Source organism: Lonchura striata, chromosome 4 (genome assembly GCF_046129695.1).
Source record: "Lonchura striata isolate bLonStr1 chromosome 4, bLonStr1.mat, whole genome shotgun sequence".
NCBI lineage: Eukaryota > Metazoa > Chordata > Aves > Passeriformes > Estrildidae > Lonchura > Lonchura striata.
Window position 1 is genome coordinate 40360058 of NC_134606.1, and position 8568 is coordinate 40368625.

The window sequence follows — 8568 nt, forward strand, 5'->3', positions numbered from 1 at the left end:
TCATTGAAGAAAACACTCTTTTATAATTTCAATTATAAAGTGACCCAAAAATCCAGCATGTATTTAGCATGTCCTTGGCTAATAAAGGACATACATTTTCTCCTGACCTGGTAACCTGGGATCTACCTACACCATTCTGCCTACAATATAAAATAGGGTTCTCACTGGCAAACCAAAAATTGGATGAAATACTGCAGCTGTTTTTTTCCTAAAATATCTCCAATTAGAGGAAAACACACTGAAGAAGTCTGAGTCTCTAATTTAGTAACCTGGTTTGAAATATGAACTTAGAAGTACTTATATCAGTAAAAGATAAAATAGAGCATGACAGCAGAATGAATAGCAAGTGGGGTGTACACACTGTCTTTGCTGACAAACTATGTGTAAAGATCAGCTCCATTTTAGGTGTGTGTAAATCTTTGATCAACAAGCTCATGCTATCAAAGGACAACAGGATTTCTCCTGGGATTCAGTGTCTTCAAAAGTGACATAGGCACTACATAATTATGCTGCAAACCATATGCTCAAGCTGAGGATACTTATGTGCTACCAGGATCTTTTAGGCTACAATTCTTCCATAATTTTGACCCCTAGTTTGACAGAAATTTTAAACACCTAGTTTTGATTCCTAAAACCTAAGATTCCTCTTTTGATTCACCCAAGTACAACATAATGCGTGCATATGTTACAAGAAAGAACGTGGAGAAACAGAAGATAGATTAATAGACTAAAAATGACAAAGTTTTGAGCCTTCTAATGATTTTGTACCAAATGGCAGTAAGAACCTAAAACAGGGACCCAACTGTTAAAGTTTTCTGAGAAACTCCTTAGTTCTCAATGCAATTTTAAAGACATCAAAAATTATTGTGCACTTTATTCACTGTGAGTAGGAACAAATGAATACCACCACTAGACCTGTTTCCCAGGCAGATGAATGTGCAAACACTGCTGGTGAGATCACTTTTACTTTAATTGCCAAGGACATGACTTTGAAACTCACTTTTTGCAAACTGTCACGCCAATAAAGCTGAAGTACATAAATGCAGATTGAAAGTGAGAAAAAAGGGAACACACAAAAAAATTCTATAATTTTAAAATATGAATGACCTTTTGAGTCTGCTGCTACCGGAAAAAATTCAGTCATCTGTGTCCTCTTCAAAGTCACGACCTTAAAGTGAACCTGAGAAATTTCCAGTTGGCTATTCAAAACTTTTTGCTCCCAAAAATAATGCTGTATTACATATATTGTAAAATGCATACATTAATGCAGCTAGTTTATAACTCCATCAGGTGTAATGATCTTAGCATCATTCTTCTAATGCATAAGGCACAGTGTACTTTTTTCTTCCTTACAATTTTCATTGGTAGTTTATATTCCTCAAGCACTTTTTAAACTTGGTGTCACAGTATACCTCTGAAAATCCATAATATATTTTACTGTGTCATTGCAATTGATATGCAGGCATACTGCATACAGCCAGCAGTAAATTTTTGCATCTAAGGATTTTCTCAGGCAATCTGTACACTTGTCAAAAGACATATTTAGAACCCAGTTTTTTCATATTCAAGGGTATAGGCTCTAGAGTATAGTATACACAATTTTATACCTATTTGGTACATAGAAACATGAAATGCAGATTTATGGATATAGACAGAGTGTTTCATTCTAGCAATTCATGAATGTAATGCACACACATTCAGAAGTGAATATGCCAATCCTGGCTCCCCTGATGCTGTTGGCAGAATTCTTATTGACCCCCCACAAGGCCTAGTTTTCACCTGTGATTACTGATCAGTAGAAAATGTTTCCATTAGTACAAATTACAAAAATACTAAGAAGCTATCTTAAACAACTTAATATTTTGAGGAGTCCGTGTTTTCTTTCTGACTGCAAATTTGAAAAGTTCTCTTTTTATAGCTCAGTTAAAAGTCTCTGGAGCCTAGGTGTGTTTGCAACTCAGCATTCCTTTTGTTCCTAGTAAGAAAAATGTACCCATTTAGATGCTCATCAATATTCAGAATAACTTAAAAAGGTAGGCAACTTCTAATATGGCCGAAAGAGCAAGTAGTTCCCCAGACAGTAATTTCTGAGTCCTAATGTTATACATGTGTTATCGCACTGGTAGTATAGTAACTAGAAAGTAATGCATGCATAAACCATATCACATTTGCACAAGACTGTTTCTGTAGAGATGTACTCTGCTTCTTTGATCGCTAAATATGCAGCCACACACACACAAAAAACCACTGTCAGAAAAGCCTGGATTGAATACATGCTACAGTTGTGACTTTTTGTTCTTTCATTTTCATAGAATAAGATGAGTTTAAACCAGTGATATCAACTCCATGTTACAAACTTCACAGTTTGAGGATATTCAAGAGATATGGACTTCTTTCTAACACTGAGTAATATTGCCCTTGGGGCAATATGTTTTCCTGTCCCTGAAATATTATTCCTTGTGTCCCCCATTACTTCCAGCTGTGTTGCCTCTGGTTTTATACTCTTTATAGTGCCAATCTTGACACAAAATTGACAGTTGACTGAATTAAAATTTAAATGACAACATACCTTGTTCACATTCAGAGAGAATTTTTTTGCTGGATGTTCCACTTGTGTTATAGTATTACTTCAATCCTTCATTTTCTATAACTCTTCACCAATCCTTGACCCACAGAACTCTTACAGAGATAATTTTCACTTCCACTTCTGCAAATATTCCTGAGAGTGTGTATACATTTAAAGATCATTACTGAACCTTTACCTAATCCAATCACATTTTCAGACCAGTGGGGGTTAATCTGATTCTGTGCCGGACTTTTTGTTTGGTTGGTTTTGCTTTTGAAAGAATGTGCAACTCATTCCTCCAAAAATGGTGTACTAGAACTATAAGCTAGAAATAAGCCAAGAGACCACATAACAGATGCCACTTAGGGTTATAGACACCTGCAAATAACATACTGGAGCCTACAAACATCCAGGTAAATGTTCTGCCTCACATTCTGTCCCTCTATTATTTGCATTAACACCAAACATAAAGATGACATTATCTATGTTCATGAGAAGAAGCCACATGAACACAAAACAAACAACAAACAAAAACCACAAACATGCAAACAAACAAAAAAATCCTGACTTAGTAGTATATTTTCAATTCTCATATCATTGAATATGACAATCAAATAACACTATTCAGCCACCAAGTACAACTTGCCTTCCTTACCTTCATTCCTCTGCATATCAGTGTGATAATTCAAAACCCAATGTTGAATCAAACTAGACTCCCGTTTTAATGGTCCACTGATCCTAAAAATACTTGTTGCCTTTTGTATAGATGAAGAGATTACTTTAGCATCAGCTAAAGTGACATCCCACGTAGTTTGGTCAATATCTTCCCTCCTTTCCTGTTCCTGTTCTCCTTTGTTTTTCATTACCAGCCTTCATTAAGAAGTAAGCCTGTACCTCAAAATCCCTTTGGAATTATACACATTCTGTCCCCATGTCAGCAAATCTAGCAGATTCCAAAAGACACAGGATCTACTGTCTCTTTCTATTCTTGTACATATCAAAGAATTGTTTTGTTACTTTTTCTCCTTCTGTGCGAAGAATTTGCAAGTTGCACACAACATTTAATCAGAGGAAATGTTTCTGAGAATTGTTTTTTATAGTCAATCTTTTACTTTGTTGGGGTTTCTTTGATCTTAATGAAGTTATTGTAAATAGTGAGCAAATCCTTTTCTAGAGGATGTCTCTGGGAGAAATACAACTACTCCATCTTACTTTCACCTCCCTCTATTTCTACTAAATAAATTTTCCACTTTGAGATATTTCCATTTTCCTCATGCCATTACAAGACAATTGTACATATGATGACTGATGCAATTTCTCAAATATAGACAAAGGAGCTTTGACCAGCATTCCAAATACATCTAACTGTTGGATATCCAGAAGTCCAAATTTTCTTTAACAGCATAAAACAATCATCTTACACAATGGCTGAGCTATTAAAAATCTGCTTTCCTTGAACCTACATTGGCATTTCATTAAGCAGTGGAAAAGAGCCTTTTCTGCTATTTCCTTTGTGCATTTAATATAAACATAAAAGAAACTGTTAAGCAAAGAGGTGTACTTAATGTAAAGGGAGTACTCAACATTTATTTTTATTCTTTTGGGGGCTTTAATTCTGCCTGTCATGGATTTTTTACCAAGGAATCATAAAAGATGACTTAACCAAGAAAATAATCTAGTTGAAAGATTTTTTATCAGCATGTCTAAATTTAAGAGGCATCAAACATATATTCTAATTAACATATCTAAAGTGATTGTGATTGTAGCCATTTTTAAATGTTCAGATTAATTTCCCTGTGGAGTAGATGTCTAGTACTATATACATTCAGGAAAATTTTCCAAGCCCACGGAGACATTCCGGCTACTTCAGTGAAGATGCACTGTCTTAAAAGGACAGAGACAAATGAATCAAATTTTCAATTTCAGAGCTACATCCAGGTATAAAATATCTCCAAAAAAATTGTGACATTGAAGTAAAAATGTTGCCGTTGATCTGTGTTTAACACCTATTATTAGTTCCTACCCTGCAACATTCTATCTTGTGAAGTTAATTTTACTCATAACCAAATAGCACATGTTCCCTTCAGGAAACCACAAAGCCCAGAGCTCCAGGGACACTGGAACTGCACAAAGCCAAGCCAAGGAGAGTGCAGCACTACCCCAACATTCCTTTCTCCACATGCTTGGCACCACTCATGTGCTTGGCACCTCAGCAAAAGGCAGCTCTTACTGCTCTGCTTAGGGTTAGGCTTGTGCTCAAGGATAGGCTTCAGAAAACCACAAAGCCTGGGACAAGGCAACTACAAAAGGTATGCAAAGGGGAGCACTTCATGTCATTTCATTACAATCCTTTCATTTCAGAATTTTCCTTTATTTATTTCCATAGAATTTCATTTCATTAAAAGTCCACCAAAGTCAGTTTGTTTCACTTTGTTCTCTGACTTTGAGATATTATTTCCTTTTATGAAACAAAATTTTTCATTTCATGAAGGGAAATGAAATCTTGCAATTTCAATAAGGATCAATTTGGCAAGGTCTGATCCATTTCCCTGCTCTTCATGTTACCACATGCCATTTTATTGTTTGCCCTTTGGTGCAGAATTTTTTTTTTTTCTTGAAGCATTTAATTTCATCAATTTCCTCTGTCTTTTTGTTTGACTTTGTTCTCTGATTTGGGGATGTCAGTAAAGTTCATTTTGCTATGTTTCAGTCCTTTTCAGTCCAGTGCACCTCGTTTAATCGCAATCCATGTTTTTGTAGTCATTCTATTTCAAAATTTTTAATTGCATTTTCTTTTATCATCTCTCCCTTCCAGAGTGAAAATGAAAACTTTCTCTTCTGTTTTCAAAACAGAAAACTTTCTCTTCTTGGTACTGTCCCAACATTGCTCACGCCTCATCTTGCTGCTTGGCACCAGCATCGGCCCAATGCTGGTTTTAGAGCTCCACCTAGGGTTAGGATTTCACTTAGGGTTAGGGTTCAGAAAACCACAAAGCCCAGAGCTCCAGGGACACTGAAACCACAATAAGAGGAGCACAGTACCGTCTTAATTTTGCTACCTCCTCATCTTTCTGCTTGGCATCAGCCCCAGCCTAATGCTCTGTTTTAAGAGCTCCACATAGGGTTTGGGTCATCCTTAGGGTTAGGGTTTAGCAAACCACAAAGTCCAGAGCTCCAAGGACACTGCAACTGCACAAAGAAAAACAAAGGGAGGGCTGCACTGCCCCAACATTGCTCTCTCCACACCTTGCATCTTGGCACCACCCATGTGCTGGTCACCTCATGTTTCGGTGCAAAAATGTTGGGGCCTCTCTAGGATCACCTTTGCATGTCTTTTTCAGCCCCATTGTTCCTGGAGGTCCAGCCCTTTCACTCTCTCAATGCTAATTCTAGCCCTAATCGCACCCTGGCATTGTGTCAGAGCTTCTTATTGCCATAGGTGGCACAGATTAAAAAGTGAGTGGGCGCCAACAATGTCGCCACCCTGCCGTGAAGATAAGTCTTCATTATGTGAAAGGAAAGGAAGTCTCAAGATCCCAATTAGTATAATTTCATTAAATTTTGGTTAGTTTCATGGCACTTCATTTCATTTTGACTCCATTCCAGTGATTTAACTTCTCTTAAGTATTTTCTCTTTTTTTAACTTTATTTCATTTCTTTCCTCTTCTGTCTTTTCATTTAACATCTTTACTTGCTTTCTCATTCTATTTCCCTTCATAAACAAATTTCATAAAAATAAATGAATCTGAATATTTCACTGAGTATCATTTCACCCTGTTTCTGTCCATTTCTCTGCACTGTTTCATTTCATTCCATTGCTGTCACTTTATGCCAGAGGTTTTTTTTCCATTCCATTTAATTGCATTATATTTCCTTTCCTTTAACTTCATTCCTTGATTATTAGCTATACTAATTAAATAAAAAGCATATTATTTTATTTTCCTCACATTTAGAAGATTGTTGCATAATAATTTATCAAAGGGGAAGACTTAAGAGAAAGTTCTATTCCACAATTCTGTATTTTTACTACAGTTTGTTTTTTTTTTCATTTTCTGAATAGCTCGATATCAATGAAAAAGGAAGAAGCCATACTTTAAAAAATGTTAAAATCAAAGATTCAGATTTATCCAAATCTAATCCTTTATTCTCCTTGAAAGAATTACTGGCCAAATTCTCTCTACATTTTCAAGTCTTTTCCACTACTTCACAGACATAATTTTCAGCAATTAAAAAATGCCTGCAAGCAATTAGATTTGAGTTACAAAACACCTCTACAATAGCCAAAAAGAATTTAGTGTGCTTCTTACTTCTAAGTTAAGAATAAATATAATCTTTAGTTCATTGTCAATTAGTCCAGACCCTATGGTTGTGTGAAATCCAGTGGTGGGTTAAGTTGAACTCCATGACATTAAAAATCTTTTCCAACCTAAGCCATTCTCAGGTTCTTAGAACAATCACCTCACTGCTGACATTCACCTTTATTAAGATGTAAAACTTTACTCAAAATGAAGTATAAATCAGACTAAACTAAAAAACACATAGCATTAAAATCCAGGTAGCTATTTTTTAAAGGAAAAATTATTCTATATCAGAAAAACAATTTTAATTGGTTGCTTATGCTTCAGCTGTTCTCAAAACACTGAGTCTAAAATGATAAGTAATATCAGAAATAGAGGCAAAACTTTGTTACAGATAAATGGACAGTAATATTATGACATTATGTTTCTCATATACATTTTAAATTCCTACACATACTTTTGTAGTTGAAATTCTAGTTTATTACTTCTCACTTAATTTAGTGAGTTTATTTAAATGCAGATTTATCTCTCAAGTCATTTTGTTACTATAGGCACTCACCCAGCTTAAAATACTTATATTAGGTGACTAAAACTTTTACAGAAATGTCTCTAGTAACTGGTGGAGATAGAAAGGGATAGATCAGTTTTCAAGTTTTTATTCATTACTATGTGTATTGCAATAATGTTCTTAAATTGATCCTAACTTACAACAATATTAAATAGAATAATTTAAAGTCTATATGAAAATGACATTTAAGTGCAACTGAAAGCAGCTTTTAAATGTCTTTTGTTTTTTTCTTTAAATTCCTGTGATTACCAAAAATATATTAGACCTGTGATAGGCTTTTTTGAAGAGCTTTAAAAGCCTATTAACCTAAAACTATTACAAGAAGCAGATATTTCTGAATAACTAGGTTATATTTCTCTAGGCCTATAATCAAGCTCAGCTTTCTTCCTTATGATCAAATTATCAGCAGGTGTTAGTCGCCTCAGGGAAGTACTATCTGCTTCTTAGTGACTCTCTCCTTAAACTCACCATCTATAGAAAAGCATATTTGCTTATGGAATAACAGAATTTCTACCCAGGACAAGGAAATCTGAAGAGAAAAAATTTGTAATCACCTTTGACTAGAGAAAAAATAAAATAATGTTTTGAATTTTTTAATGTCATTTATGTTCACAAAATCCCAGGAAGGACATAAATTTGCAGCCACATAGGAAAGTATAAACTAAGAATTCCTAGTTTAAAATGGTCTTTGTTTCATAATCAGAACCCTGATCAATTTTATTTTAATGCTAAGCTGAAATCAAAACATCTTCAGGCAGCTGTGTCAAATCACTACTCCAGTGCAAAAAGCTCAGCAAAGGTATAGAGTACATGAATGCCCTTTTTCATACCTTGAAGGTCTCCTTGCATTGGAGACTATATCTTATTTTTTAAAAAATTCATATCTGCTAGTCTTTGCTTTTCTCACAAACTCAGATAAAACCCCACTAAGCAAATCAACTACCTGGATTGACTCAACTTCTTCAGCAATGAAACAGGCACCATGAATATGCCTACTTACTGAGGATGCTTGCATGCTGGCATATATTATCTTCTGCTTCCACAGGAACCATGGAGAAAAGGAAGTGCCATTTCTTCAAACAGTGACTCTGCATACACTTCCATTTCCTGCTTCTGCTGGCAAGCAAACAGCTTCA